At 47.1% G+C, this 16016-nt stretch overlaps 1 non-coding gene and 2 pseudogenes across 2 annotated transcripts; 1 reads left to right on the forward strand and 2 right to left on the reverse strand.

Moving 5' to 3' along the window:
- Positions 1–5648: 5648 nt before the first annotated feature.
- On the reverse strand, positions 5649–7217 carry Nup35-ps1 (nucleoporin 35, pseudogene 1; annotated as a pseudogene).
- Positions 7218–9950: 2733 nt separating this feature from the next.
- Positions 9951–15168, reverse strand: Rps7-ps9 (ribosomal protein S7, pseudogene 9; annotated as a pseudogene). Its single transcript, XR_015627441.1, has 2 exons — positions 15160–15168; positions 9951–14752 (listed from the first exon to the last, which is right to left on the reverse strand). The product of XR_015627441.1 is annotated as a ribosomal protein S7, pseudogene 9 (transcript).
- Positions 15169–15856: 688 nt separating this feature from the next.
- Positions 15857–15960, forward strand: LOC120094402 (U6 spliceosomal RNA). The gene has a single exon (XR_015628352.1). It is a non-coding gene; the product is annotated as a U6 spliceosomal RNA (small nuclear RNA).
- The last annotated feature ends 56 nt before the right edge of the window (positions 15961–16016 follow it).

Consider the following 16016-nt stretch of genomic DNA (forward strand, 5'->3'; position numbering starts at 1 on the left):
AGTGCTTGCATCAGAGCCTCAGAGGACCGCTGAGGTAAATGGGCCCACACCCTTAGTTTATGGATGAGATGGGAGGTGGGGCAGATCTGAAGTGACCAGTGCAGAGTTTCCCAGTAACTGCAGATGTTTACAGTCCAGGCCCGTGTGCCCATCGGGGCAGTCAGGTACAGAGGCTCTCTCTGTAAGACTGTTGTCTGGTGGAGGGCAGGGCTGAGCATGGCAGTGCCTGGGTAGGGAAGAGTGAAGTCCTTCTCAGCTGACCTTCTCAGCAGGTTGTACCTGTGACCAGGGATGGGGGCTGCATGGCGGGAACAGAACCTCCAGAAAGGAGATATGGAGGAAACCAAGGTGAGCAGGAGGAACATGGCCGCCTCTCGGTAGAAGACAAACAGGGCCAAGAAATGACCTATTAGGACCAGAGGCTGCAGTTGTATGACAAACTGAGTCACCAAAAGGATAACTTTAATTATAGGAACTAAAAATAGATAACCTATCCAGGCGGTGGTGGTGCACACTTTCAATCCCAGCACTCGAGAGGCAGAAGCAGGCGGATCTCTGTGAGTTTGAGACCAGCCTTGTCTACAGAGTCATTTCCAGGGCTGTTTCATAGAGAAACCCTGTCTGAAGAACAAAACAAACCAACAAAACAAACAAACAAATCCAAAAAAGATGGGCAGTCTCTCAGTGAGATTTTGGGAGCTAATCAATCTGGATTAGGGATTTGGAATAATGTAGGCAGTGGTAGGCATGTTACATGTATGCGAGAGAGAGTTGTGTGGGAATTGATGCCTGCGTTCCCCTTCATGGTCATCTAATATGTATGCATATATGTATATTGTACCTATTTCTCTCTGTGTGTGCAGGCATGTGCCATGGCATGTGTGTAGGGGCAGAGGACAACTTTCAGAAGTCTGTGGTTCATTAGGATCAAATTCAGGTCATCATGCTAGGAGTCAAGCAGCCTTACTGAGCTGTCTCACCGGCCCAATCTATTATATTTAATAAGCGTCTCCCCCACTGTGTTCCATAACATAGGATCTGTGTTCCATAACATAGGATCTACTCTTCCCAAATAAGACCCTCGTCTGGCATTTGTGAAAAAACTCAAGAAGCACAGAGCGTCTGGCGAATGTTATTTACAGACTGGCTTCTCGTAAGCCCCTTGCCTTCTTAGGACTCCATGCTCTCCGGGGACCCCCACCGCGGTCTTCTCTCCAAAGAAATGGGCCTGGGTCCATTCAGGTGCTTTGGAGACATGAGCAGGATAGAGTGGTGGTATTTTCCCAGACACTGTGGAGCCTAGGTTGGGTTTCTGTTTCAAGTGTCATTTGTGTGTATGAAAGGCCACTGGGACATGTAATTAGTCATCTCTTGAGCCTCTCTGACCTCACTTTTCACATGGAGGGTGTGAGGATACACTTGAGCTACACTTGGGCTCAGCCGAAAGATCAACAGGTAGCAATCGGTTGGTCCGCTGAGTTTCTGTCTCAGCTCTACCCTGACTCCTGACTGTTCCCTGTTCCAGGCTTCCGTTCGCTTTCCTAAGAAATGCGAAGACTGGACCAGATCAAAACCAGTCCTGTGATTTCCCCCAGCTCAGAATCTTCTGGAGCCTCCAATAAAATGTCTGTTTTCCTCAGCCACGCCTTGGGGTCATTTCTGCCAGAAGGTGGCGCCACGGACTCATGTTTCCTGCAAAAGTGTGGGAGGTCGTTTGTAAGTCAATCCCCTCCGCTTTCAAAGGCTGCAGGAAACTCACCTACTTACCAGCTGCCAACATATTAATCTTAAAAATAATGCTGCTCATGCTCCCAAGGGGTGGCTACACCATGCACCGTCTATCCCTTTTCTTACTCCGAGCACATTAACATGGTCTTTGGACTGTCGTCTGGCTTCTGGAAAGCCCTAACAGCCAGCCGCGGATGAGCATGTGCTGTTGTTGAATTGCACCCACCATCAGCCATTTGCACGCTGTTTAGAAGGTACAAATGGCAACTGAGCTTGTCAATTGCCTAATTGCTGCTTGGGGGAGGGGAGCAGATACAATTTTGCAACCTTAGATCTCTGGCAGCAGCTATGTTAGAGAGGCCCAGAAAAAAGTGGTTCTCTGGTTGTCTCAGGTTACTGTGAGTCAGGTCAGTACTGTGGAGAGTGATCAGGGCAGGAAAAAAAAAGACGTTAGGCCAGCAGGCCCATGTCCTGGATACTACCCCAAGACTGTCCAGGACACATAAAGTGAATTTGAATCGAAAATCCCCAAAAGAATTCTCACATGTGTTTCTTCTCACATGTTAAAGAAACAGAAGACGAGGCGGGAGAAGAGAGAATGGAAGGAAGGGGGCATTTGTGTATGTGTGTGTGTGTGTGTGTGTGTGTGTGTGTGTGTGTGTGTGTACGTGTACTTGGGAGATAGCTCAGTCTGTAAAGGACCTAAGTTAAATCCCATGTTTTTTAAACAAGCTCCTTATGGTGGCACAAATTTGTAATCCCTGTGCTGGGGAATTAAGAAGAGAGGGAACCCCAAGGCTCACTAACTACCCAACCAGCCTACTCAGTGAGATCCAGGACAGTGAGAGATCCTGTCCAAAAGACAAGATGGATGACTCCTGAGAAACTACACAAGTGACCCCTCCCATACACAGGAAAGAGAGAAGAGGGGAGAGAAGGGAGTGGGGAGCAGAAAGGGAGCTGAAGGCAGGAAAGGGGAAGGGGAGAAAGAGACCAGGGCTGAAATGTAGATTCATTAAATAGTTCTGATGTAAATAATCATCTAACTCTTTTTTCTTAAAAGTAACTCAGAGGTTCTCAACCTGTGGGTCGCGACCCCTGTCAGATCTTTACATTTTGGTTCATAGCAGTAGTAAAGAAATAATTTTATAGGTGGGAGTCACTACAGCATGAAGAACTGTATGAAAGTGTCACAGCATTATGAAGGTTGAGAACCACTGAAGTAAATAATTTTAAGATTCAAGTAGAAAATACAAAGGTTTGTATTGTAACCTTTGACCCTTGCTTCAAGAGTCCTGCCTTTCCTTGGCATAGGTAAGCACTGGGCACTTCCAGGTCGTCATGCTGGGCATATTAGGAAATTATCCTGTGGACAGATTCTGGCCCTTTGACTGTTTGGCTGTCATAACTTTGTTCTCTGGTAGTGGCCTCAGCAGAACCTTTAAGATGTATGTGTTTGGGGTCTGAAGAGATGACTCGGTGGATGAAATACCTCATCCTGAGTTTGAGGATCTGAGTCCGGATCCCTGGCACCCGTGCAAATGCTGGGCTGGGAGGCAGAGACAAGAGGATCCTGGGGTTTTACCAGCCTATTAGTCAGGTTCAGCGGTTCTTGCCTGCCTAATGCTGTGACCCTTTCATAGTTCCTTGTGTTGTGGTGACCCCCAATCATACAATACCTTTTCATTGCTATTTCATAACTGTACTGTTGCTACTGTTATGAACTGTAATGTATATATCTGTGTTTCAGACGGTCTTAAGCAACCCCTATGAAAGGGCCATTTGATCCACAAAGGAGTCGAGACCCAGAGGTTGAGAAACACTTGTAGAGTCCAAACACCTAGGTCCAGGTTCAGTGAGAGACCCTGCGTCAACAAATAAAGTGGGAGCAGGGAGAAAGAGAGCGGCCTCCACATGTATGAGCGCTCACACAACACACATGCGCACTCGCGTGCACACACACACACACAACACACACGCACACAACACACATGCACAGAGAAGAGTTACTGAAAGGCATGTTGATCTCCTTTTGGTGAAGGAACACCATAAAACATGGTTGGGGCTGGGGATTTAGCTCAGTGGTAGAGCGCTTACCTAGGAAGCGCAAGGCCCTGGGTTCGGTCCCCAGCTCCGAAAAAAAGAACCAAAAAAAAAAAAAAATGGTAACATGGTTGTTACTTGTTGGACTTCGGAACAGTGAAAGGGGCTGTTTAAGACTTTTCATCAGAGCTGGAGAAGGATAAGGACGCCAGTCCCAAGAGCTGGGGAATAAGACATTATTTTATTGAAATATATCTGAGGGGGCTGGAGAGGGCCCAGAGTTCACACTGAGTGGCTTGTAGCCACCTGAAATTCCAGCTCCGGAGGGCCCTCTCCCAGCTTCTGTGGGCACATGCACACATGCGGCATATATACAAGTAAAAATAAAAATAAGTCTTTTAGAAGACGCAAGGGAAGGGGATACACATGAATCATTGTCTCCACCCATGCTGTGGCATATGATACGGATGTGACACCCTATTTCCTCAGCTCCAGCCATGCCACAACATCCGACTTGATACCCTACTTTATTTTTCTTTTATTGGATATTTTTTAATTTACATTTCAAATGTTTTCTCCAATACCTACTTCTTAGCTATGAACAGTTGGAGGGCAAAGTATGCCTTCTGAGTTACACTGCTCTGTGCGTGATAGAAAGAGCATTGAAATTGGAGACTGTCTTCTTTCTGTATGCCGTACAGCACAGGTGATGCAAAACTGCCCTGCGTTCTATAACATTGGATCCGCTGGGCACTGTGTTAGGTCCAGAAGGCCCCACCTTGGGTGGTAAAAAGAGGGTGACCTGCTGCACCTAGAGGGATGCACCGGGAAATGGGTGCTTTGAGCCAAGGAAGCAACAGAGCTCTCAAAGATGAGCTTCCACGGTGAGGAAGATGGTAGCAGAGTTGGTCCCTTAGGTCTGCACCAGAACATTGTTGCGAGTGGACTGAGAGCACCTCTGGGGAAGATGGGTGCCCCCTGAACTATATCCCATTACCCACTACCGATGCTGTGAGGTCCAGACAACGCTGAGTGTGAAGACAGAGGCTGCAATACAGAGTAAGATGATGGCTTCTGGCCACCTTCCTTCACACAGTATACTGCTCAAGCGTGTGCTTTCTGTGTGGAATTCCCGAGTCACATTTGTTCCTGCCTGCTCTCTGTGTGACCTCCGATTCCCCGCCACTAACAGGAACTGTTGTATCCGCGCTCTGTACCGATGGTGCGAGGCGTGTTCAGCGCATTGCTGGTGTCGCCTGGCCACTCTACACCTTTTCTTTATACTTTTAGTTGTCTTGCTTTCCCTGACGTTTTAAAAGATCCATTTATTATTTGTATGTGTGTGTAGGTGTGTTGGTGCCTGCATGAGTATACGTGCACCATGGACACGTAGTTGCTCATAGAGGCCAGAGGAGGGCATTGGTTCCCTTGGAGCTAGAGTTACACATAGTTGTGAACTGCCCTTCCTGGGTGCTGGGAACCAAACCCAGGTCCTCCACAAAAGCAGTGAGTGCTCTTAGCTGCCGAGCCATCTCTCCAGCTCCAGCCTCCTGTTGTTTTATTTTGTTTTTTAATTCTCCCTCTCTAGCTTCAAACCATACTCTGGTTCCCTTTATCTCACTTTATGGTTTGAATCTGAAATATCCTCCCTGGATCATATTGAATACTTAGCTTGTGGTGCAGCTGAAACTAACCTTTAGAAGATTGGCTTTTGCTGACAGGAGAGGGACATCACTGGTGGGGTTCTTCTTTTTAAGCACATAAAAATTGACAAAGTTTATTAGGAAACATTAGTGGTAGATGGTTTTTTAAAAAGAACATAAAATATGACAATCTACAAGACATATATGAAGATATTAAATACTATCTAAATTAAGACCATAATTCAAGTTGCTAATCGTGATCACTGTGTCTTGGTAAAGCAGCTGTCGCTCTGTGGAATTCATCCATCTTCCCATGAAAGCCAATGAGACTCACTTCAAGCTCAATCATTTAATTACTGCGGCAGACGCCAAGGACAGGGCACTAAGCATGCACTGTATCACAGAGCACAGAATACCATCTGGACGGCTTCTCTGCAGGTGTATCACGGCCATCTTTTAAAGTGCAAGCTACAAATGGGCTGTTTCCTTAAACAAAGGTTTGTAAAGATGAATCCGAGATGGGTCCCCAACCCTGCCAGCATGGCTATACAACTAACCTGAGGAAACTGGCAGTCCTCTGCTAACGCTCAGTCCAGCTCTCACTGTCCCACCGACCGAGTGTGTATGTACTCCATCGCTCTGGACAGAAGACTCTCATCCTTTTTTTCTCTGTCAGAAATAACCTGATAGTCACTAGTGGAGGCCTTGCATGCCGTGGTGAGAGGCCTCATGGTAGAAACCCTAGGAGTGCTTCCAGGCTGTGTCGGAGTGCCTAAGGTCCTAATCGGTGGTGTAAAGGCCAGAGATGGAGATGACAAGACTCCTCTGTCACTGTTTCCATGACATTTTTATCCATACATGGCTTGACACCAGTCATGATGGCTTCTCCAAATATCCTCCCATCTTTGCTTAAGGCTTTCCGGGCTTGCAGTTTAGACATCACATGCTTTAAGATATTCCCATGTTGTGCAAACTATAATAATACATAAGAAGCAAATGCTTCTGGAAACCCAAACACAGTCACCCAGGTGTCATCTAGGTGACCTTCTGAGGTCAGAGAATCTCCTTGAGTATAAAAGGGATCCAGTTGGGCAGGAGATAGTGTCGTCCTTCGTAGTTGACCATTGTTTGCTGGACTGAGCAGGCTTTGCCCAGTCACAGCAGTTGTAACTCCAACAAGGGGACTGTGCAACATGGAAATACTTGCCTGTCTTCTTGAAGGCAAAGGTGTTGATCCAAGTCCTGGGCTGGAAATGTCATCATAGATACTTCTAGCAGGTGGAGCCCCACTTTTATCTCTATGAGCAGGTACAGCTGGCTGTGGTGGGGAGCCCCCTGCAAGTAAAGGTGACCTCATTTCCATTGCTCCTACTGAAGGGCCGCTAATTGATCAAAGTTGTGGAGTCCCTGGAGCTGGTAGATCCCCCATTAAAAATCTAGGTAAGGACTGGCCTGGCTCTGGAGATGTAGGTGAGCCCAACATCATTGGTTCAGATCCTAGCGTGGGTGCCTGGGGATCCACTGCAAACACTGCCATTGCAACGGCCACAGCCACTCCAGTAAGGTCCTTCCCACTTCTCAAAAACGGCAGAAACTCTTCTCCACTGGTGGGCTTCTGATGCAAGGAGTCTGCCACCTGCTCCTACTGCTGAGCATTCTACCTGGCCTTCCCTGTCCAAATGGACTACATTCTCAAAACCACGAGCCAAAATAAGTCTTTCCTCCCTTAAGATGCTTCTTTGGTTAACATAGCAACTCAGAAGTCACTAATACATCTCATCTTGAAAAACACAATGAAAATCGTATAATCAGGGGCTGGAGAGATGGCTCAGTGGTTAAGAGCACTGACTGCTCTTCCAGAGGTCCTGAGTTCAATTCCCAGCAACCACATGGTGGTTCACAACCACCTGTAATGAGACCTGGTGCCTTCCTTCTTCTAGCCTGCAGGCATACATGCAGGCAAAATGCTGCATACATAATAGGCAAATACATCTTTTAAAAAAATAAAGAGGAAATTGTATGATCATCTGAAGTATCCTGTCATGATAGAAAACGTGAAGAAACTAAGAACCAAAGGAGCAGACCTCAAGTGCTCAGTTGTAAATCAAGCACTTGAACCAACCTACATGTAGGTTAGTCAGGGCTCTCTAGAGTCACAGAGCATATGGCATGTCTTTCTATATTGAGGGGATCTATTATGATGATTTACAGTCCGTAGTCCAACTCCCCAACAATGGGCAGCTGTGGATGGGAAGTCCAAGAACCTAGTAGTTGCTCAGTCCCACAAGGCTGGTTGTGTCAGCTGCTCTTCTGTAGAAGTAGATTCCAATGGATGTGCTGGCAAGTAAATGCAAGCAGGGGAAGAGGGGACCTTCCTTCTTCCAGTGCCCTTATTTAGGTGTCAAGCAGAAGGTGTGGCCCAGATTAAAGGTGTGTACCACCACAACTGGATCTGGGACTTGTTTTGTCCCAGCTGACTTTGAACTCAGAGATCTCCTTGCCCTAGTCTCCTGGGATTAAAGGCATGTGCTACCTTGCCTGGGCCTAAGCTTTTCATGGTCACTCTGCCTCAAGATCTCCATGCCAAGATCCAGGTCAGAAACTTGTGTCTTCCAGGCTCAAGATCACGGGTGAACCCTCCAATTCTGGATTCTAGTTCATTCCAGATATCATCAAGTTGACAACCAGGAAGAGCCATTACATCAAGGCTAGGGAACAAGCAGGAAAACACTTACATATATAAAATAAAAAATGAATCTTGTATTTGGGGCATAGTTGCTCACACCTTTAATCCCATAGTCAGAAGGCAGAGACAGGAAGATCTCAGTGAGTTTGAGGCCAGCCTTGTCTGCATAGTGGATTCCAGAACAGCCAGAGCTATATAGCAAGGCCCTGTTTCAAAACAAACCCTACTAAAAGAAATGAACTCAGGATGGACAAAACACCTTAATGTAAGACCTGAAACTCTTCAAGCCATTAGAGGAAGACACTTCAGGATGGAGGCAGACACAAGAAATTTTCTGAAAAGGAAAGAAGCTCAGAAAATAGTTCCAGAATGGACAAATGGGATTTCAGGAAACAAGTTTCTGTGTAGCAACAGAAAGGACAGAGAGAGGGAAGAGCACTTACAGAACAGGAGAAAACCTTGCCAACTAAACATCTGATAGATTAACAGGAAAATTAATCTATACAGCCTTAAACACAAGAGGTAGGGGCAGGCAGATCTCTTGAGCTTGAACCTGGTCTACTTCGTGAGTTCCAGGCCAGCCACAGCTATATGTAAAGATCTTGTTTAAAAAGCAAAGCAAAACAAACCCTCCAAATATTAAACAACAAAATGCAATCAATAATAGGCAAATGATCTAAAAGATCAAAAAAGAGCTATGCCTGGTCAAAATAAAAAGAAAACAAAGCCATCCTTAGCCTTCAGAGAGATGGGAATTAAAAGGGTGTTGTGTCAGGCATTGTGGCTCCGGCTTGTAATCCTAACACTCTAGACTGAGAGACTGAAGGATCCCTGGAAATTCAGGTCAGCCTAAGCTACAGAGTAAAACCAAAACTGAGGCGAGAATGCTTGCTGCTCAATTATGCTCACCACCAGGCAGCTCCCCAACGCCCGTAACTACAGCTCCAAAAGTGTGTGATGCCCTTTCTGGACCCCAAGAGTGCCCGCCATGTGAACATACTCATAAAATAATCACAAAAACAACAAAACCCTGCCAAATCTGGGCACTGTGACACACAGGCAGATCTCTGATAGTTTGAGGCCAGCCTGGTCTACAAGGCAAGTCTAGGATAGTCAGGGCTCTGTTCCACAAAGAAACCCCCTGTCTTGGAAAACAAAACGGGGCTGGAGAGATGGCTCAGCAGTTAAAAGCAGTGACTGCTCTTCCAGAGGTCCTAAGTTCAATTCCCAGCAAGTGCATGGTGGGTAACAACCATCTGTAATAGAATTCAATGCCCTCTTCTGGTATTTAAAAGAAAGAAAGGAAGAAAAAAACCCAAACTGCCTAAACTACCAACTGCTTTTTTTTTTTAGTTTTTTTTTTAATTTTATGTATATGAGTGCTTTATTTGCATGTACACCTGCAAGGCAGAAGAGGGCATCAGATCCCATTAAGAATAGTCATGAGCCACCATGTGGTTGCTGGGAATTGAACTCACGACTTCTGGAAGAGCAGCCAGTGCTCTTGACCACTGAGCCATCTCTCCAGCACCCTTAGATTTCAAATGCTTTAATCCAAGAAAATAACAAATTTCTGTCTGAATATGGGCAAAGGGGAACCCTTAGATAAGAATGTAAAATGGGGGCTGGAGAGATGGCTCAGTGGTTAGGAGCACTGACTGCTCTTCCAGAAGTCGTGAGTTCAATTCCCAGCAACCACATGGTGGCTCACAACCATCTGTAATGGGATCTGATGCCCTCTTCTAGTGTGTTCGACAGCGACCGTGTACCCACATACATGAAATAAATAAATAAGTCTAAAAAAACAAAGGTAAAATGGTAAAAACTCTTTGACCACTCTGGAAGTCAGTGTGGCGTTTCCTCACAAGACTGAAAGAACTACCCTGTGATCCAACAATACCAGCCCCTGGCTGCTGAGAGAGCACCCAAGGGAAGCTAAGCACATCACAGAGACACCAGAACACCCACGCTTGTTGCTACACTGTGCCACAGTATCCATCAACCAGACAGTGGAAATTTGATACATAGACACAACGGAATTGTATTCAACCATAAAAAATACAGAGTCAGGCTTTACAACCTGAGTTTAGATCCCCTGAACCTAGGTAAAGGCTGGACACAGTAGCAGCAGTGGCTGTAATCTGAGCACCACCTATGAGGATGATGGGAGACCAAGACAGAAGAAAGGCTGGCGCTTGCAGGCTGCCTAGCCTTGGGTACATAGCAGAGAAGAACAAATAAGAAAAACAAGCTGGGGGGTTGGGGATTTAATTCAGTGGTAGAGCGCTTGCCTAGGAAGCGCAAGGCCCTGGGTTCGGTCCCCAGCTCCGAAAAAAAGAACCAAAAAGAAAAAAAAGAAAAGAAAAAAAAGAAAAACAAGCTGGAAAGCTAATTTTGATACAGTGTAGTCCTCTGACCTCCACATATGCACAATAGTGCTTGTGTACCTGCACACACACACACACACACATGCTCACACGCACACACGCACATACACACACCCCTGGGAGGGGGGAGGGGGGACGACAGAAATCCTAATTCCTACACACAGTAAATGCTAAAGTACTCCAAGGAGCATAGCCAGGGAGGGGCTCTCCAGTTGCTGTTATCAGCTTAGTTTCAGAGTCCTTTGAAGTCTTGGGAGGTCACTCCTCCTCGATGGGGGTGAGCATGAGCGTGAGCGGCAGAAGACAGTGAGTGTCCTGGAGGCCTGCCTGGTCTCCACAGCTGGAAGCAATCCTCCTTCCTCTGATGTGTTTGCTCAGTCCCCCCCCTCCCCCCCCCCCCCCCGACTCTGGAATAGAGTTTTAAGTTAGGGTTATTTATACCTGCGTCTGTGCTACTGACCATGTATATGTGCACACACACTGAGGACGAGAGCCGGGCCTGGGTCCTCCTCCTGTCCCCCTCCATAGCTGGAGCTATATGGCTCTGGGGCAGGGCCACATACTGGGCCAGCTGCAAGAACTTAGGACTGAAGACGGGCTGACCTGGGTAACCATGGAGAATCTGCTAATGGGAGTTTTAGGACAGGCGCTCTCATTCCCAGTATGCTTAGAAAAGTCCTACAGTGTGCTAGCCTGGGTACTGCAGGCAGGGTTAGGACAGTGGGTGGCCCTGATTACAAAGACCTTGCTTACGGTCTTCCTGGGACAGCCAGTCCCATGGGTCATTACAACGAAACATTAGTCACTCAAAGACAGAAGGAAAAACCCTCAGAAATAAAACCACTGTGTGCAACATACAAAGAACAAACTCCTAGTAAAATAATATTCATTGAATAGCAGCTACGTATTGTAGCACAGGCCAAATCCTGAGGTCACAGTAATGAGAGATGGCATCAAGAAGCAGGTAGGGAGGGCTGGAGAGATCACTTAGCCGGTAAGCACTGGCTGCTCCTCCGTGGGACCTGAGCTTAAACCCCAGCGCCCACATGGCAGTTCATAGCCATTTGTAACTTTAATCCTAGGGGATATGATGCCCTCTTCTGGCTCCTGTGGGCACTGCACACATGTGGTGCACAGACATCCATGCTGGTAAAACATTCATGTACATAAATAATAAAGACTTTAAAAGAATCAGGTAGCCCAGCAGGGCATGGTTGTGTATACCTGTAGTCTCAGCACTTTGGAAGCTGAGGCAGAATCATCTAAAGCCAGCCTAGGTTACAGAGTGAGACTTTGACAAGAAAGGAAAGGAGTTGGGGATTTAGCTCAGTGGTAGAGCACTTGCCTAGCAAGTGCAAGGCCCTGGGTTCGGTCCCCAGCTCCGGGAAAAAAAAAAAAAAAGAAAGGAAAGGAGGGAGCAAAGGGGATGTAGAGAAGGGAAGGAAACTTCTGGATTGTTTTCATGTGTCTGTCTGGTTTGCAGCATACACACTAGCATCATTGGATCACACACAGGACACTGTGAATGCCACCCTCTTAAAGCCCAGGTGGATTGAAACAGCCATGACCGAGGACAGAAGCTCACTACTTCATCAGACCTTCTCTTTCAGTCCTCATGGTCTCTGTGACAAGTCCCTCCAAATCTAAATCTTGGCACTGGTCAAGCGAAGTCATGAATCGGTCATTACGCAGCTTCTGTGTGCAGGATACTGTCTAAGGAGGTTACACAGTTGAGAGATAAACAGTGGTGCTCATCGCTGTCCTGTCCCTGTGCAAAATGGGACATCCAGTGCTGGGGCCAGCGATGCTTCCTGGAACCGACACTGAAGTGGCCTGAGCTTCTGATGCTTCTTTGGTCTCATTACTTAGCCCCAGTTTACTCTCACTCTCTGCTTTGATACTACCTGTCACCTTCTCCACAGTGAGATACCCACAGGGGATGCCTGGTCACCAGCCACCACGTGGTTCTGGTATCTCCTAGCTTGACTGGGCTTGTAGATGGCCAGGGAGCAGGAGGCTTAGCAAGGGATCCCTGACTAAACCAGACATGGAGACTCATTTCTACAGAAGCCCAATACCAGGTCAAGCTTGGCCTCTGCTTGGGCTTGTATGCAGAAGGACGATGGCAGTTGGACCTCATCTTGGGCTTTGAGAGAACGAGGATCACACAGCAGCATCTTATGGCCAGCGGCCACATGGTCTCTCTAATCTGGCATCTGCTGTCCCAGAGTAAGACGAACCAAGTGCACTTCCAAATATTTGCTTCTCATGTGCCTTGGTTAGTTTTTTTGTTAGCTTGACACATGCTAAGATCATCTAGGAAGAAGGACTCTTAACTGAGAAAGCCTCCACAAGATTGTCCCATAGGCAAGTGTGTGTGTGTGTGTGTGTGTGTATGGGGGGTGTTTCTTGGTTAATGATTGACATTCAAGAGCCCAGCCTACTGTGAGTGGTACCATCCCTGGGTAGGGGTAGGTGGCCGTGGGTTGTATAAAAAGGTGAACTGAGGCAGCCGTGAAGAGCAAACCAGTGAGCCGTGTTTCTCCATGGCCTTTGCTTCAGCTCCTGCCCTGATTTCCCTCAGTGTCAGACGATGACCTGGAAGTTGTACGATGAAATCATTCCTTTCCTCCCTGAGTTGTTCTTAGTCAGTTTGTTATCACAGCAAATTAATTACAGAAAATAAATTAATACAGAGAGAGAGAGAGGGAGAGAGAGAGAGGGAGAGAGAGAGAGAAGGTATGAAGGGCAGAGGTAAATGTTGGGTACCTCCCTCAATTTCCTTTTTATTATTAATTATTATTGTGTCATTTTTGTGTGCATGAATGATTTGCCTGCATTTGTCTAAATGTCCGTGTGTGACATGCTTTCAGAAGAGGACATCAGATCTCCTGGGACTGGAGTTAGTCTGCTGCGAGCTGCCATGTAGGTTCTGGGGACCCAACCCAGGTCCTCTGCAAGGGCCACTGGTGCGCTTACCTGCTGGACTGTCTCTCTGACTCCCTCCCTTGCCTCTCAAGTCCTTCGGTGAGCCTACAGCTCACTGATTGCCTAGGTTAGCTGGTGGGCACACCCTGAGGATCCTTTGCTTTCTCTTACCAGCACTGGAAGTACAAGTGTGCACCCTGTGTCTGCTTTGTATGAAGATGGGAATCTGAACCTCGGTCCTCACGTTTGTGCAGCAAGCACTTTATCCACTAAGCCAGCTCCCCAGCCTTTGTGATATTCTTCTTTCTGATATTCTTCTAAATGTCAAAATGCCATGTATCGCTTTGTCACAGAAAATACCACCAGAATGTTAGCGAACAGATGTCAAATCTTAGGAACGAGAAGCTCGTCCAAGCAGTGTGCCCACAGCTGGGCTCAGGATGAGACCAGAGCAGCCTGCACCCTGCCACCTCCTGGCTCTTCATGGCAGATCTGAAGCCGGACATGCTTGTCGAGGATAAGTCTGCTGCTGCTGGTCCCCTCTGCGCTCTGGTAGCCAGCAGACTCCACTCACACCGTTCCCCGAAGGAAAATAACCAAGATCGCTGTACACATTTCTAGTCCTGTGTGTTTAGGGTCTGTTCCAGGCTTGTCTGTGGCAGATTTCTCACTGGTTCCAGCAGCAACGTGCTGTGACCTTACTTATTTTTACTATGAATGACACTTTACTCAGTCATTTTCTTTACAACTGAAACTCTGGGACAGCCTTGCCTGTGAGCTTCCTGTACACACCAGAAAAAGTTTTGACCTTCTGCTCCACGTTGTTCGGCTGTGCTTTGTCCAAGTGAACTTCTATGAGCCGGCTGCCATCCAGTTTCACACGGATCCTCTGACCCACGATTTCACTTGGGAAGACCAAGTCCTGCAGGATGGCGTGGTGCACTGCGGTCAGGGTGCAGCTTCTGGGCCGTTTTGCTTATTGTTTGAATGGCTTTTCCGGGTCGGCTTGGGCAGAATCCTCCTCTGAGCAATAAAGACCACGTGCTTCCCACAGACTTTTTCTCCGATTCATGAACTAGCTGGACTTGGATTTTCTGGAAAGATTTCAGCTGAGGAACTGGTACAAAAATTATGATGGCTTTCCGACCACCACCGACTTCGAGTTCCTTTGCCGCGGCGATGTTGAATTCCCGCAGCTGCGCCTTGAGATCTGAGTTCATCTGCAGCTCGAGCAGCACCTGAGAGAAGTCAGACTCTGACTCGTCCCGCTTCTTGGCCTTGGGCTTCATAATCTTGGCGCTCGAGCTGAACTTGGTTTCGTCTTTACGGAGTGTGGGCTTAGAAAGGGTGTGGTGTGACCTTTAATCTCAAACATCTCTGAGTCAAGTGCGCTCCAAGCGAAGCCCCCTCAAATCTTGGTCTGACCCTTTTATTTCATTTCGTGTTTGTTTGTTTGGTTGGTTTGGTTTTGGTTTTGGTTTTGGTTTTTATGGAGACAGGGTCTCGATATGTAGTCCTGGAACTCACTAAATTAAGATGTCGTTCTTGCAATTCTCAGACTACAGAGCCATGAGAAAATTAACTCCTGCTCACTACAAGTCACTTGGTCTAAGTGCTTTGTTATAGTAAGACAAATGGACAAAGACACATGCCGTCCTCGCTTACACTGATGCTCTGGACCTAGGCAACTCATCCTAAGCTGAACACATTACCCATAATTCAAGAGTGCACTGGAGACACCTACCAGCGTCATGGCTCAGGATGCTTCATGGCAGCCATTGCTTGATCCCCTTCAGCAGGCCATGGCTCATAGAACTACAGCTCTCTGACAGCTCTTAGCCACTCGGGAGTGTGTACAGTGTAGCCTGGGAAGGATCGAAAGTCACAGATCTGGAGTATTCTTTACACTGAGTACATATCCTTTCGAATCATGAAGAAGTCAGAAAAAAAAAATCCTTTGAGGTGGCTCAGTGGTACAAGTACTTGTGGCTCAAGTGTGACAACCCCCAAGGTCAGTCCCCAGAACCTGCAGTGGAGGGAGGAAAGAACCAACATCTGAAGGTTTACATGCATGTATACTCATCATATACACACACAAAAATTATTTTAAGTCAAATCATCATAACATGTAAGTTAGTGTCAGAGTTGGGGTTTCTATTCCTGCACACACATCATGACCAAGAAGCAGGTTGGGGACGAAAGTTCAGTTCACACTTCCACATCGCTGTTCATCACCAAAGGAAGTCAGGACAGGAACTCAAGCAGGTCAGGAAGCAGGAGCTGATGCAGAGGCCGTGGAGGGATGTTACTGACTGGCTACCTTCCCCTGGCTTGCTCAGCTTGCTCTCTTATAGAACCCAAGACCACCAGCCCAGGGACGGCACCACCCACAGAGGGCTGGGCCCTCGGAGCCTCCTTGATCACTAACTGAGAAAATGCCTGTGCTTGCTTCGGCAGCACATATACTAAAATTGGAACGATACAGAGAAGATGCATGGCCCCTGCTCAAGGATGACACGCAAATTCCTGAAGCTTCCATATTTAAAAAAAAGAAAAGAAAATGCCTTACAGCTGGGTCTCGTGGAGGCATTTCTTCATCTG

The sequence above is a fragment of the Rattus norvegicus genome, chromosome 8, assembly GCF_021556685.1.
Source record: "Rattus norvegicus strain SHRSP/BbbUtx chromosome 8, alternate assembly SHRSP_T2T, whole genome shotgun sequence".
Taxonomy (NCBI): Eukaryota; Metazoa; Chordata; class Mammalia; order Rodentia; family Muridae; genus Rattus; species Rattus norvegicus.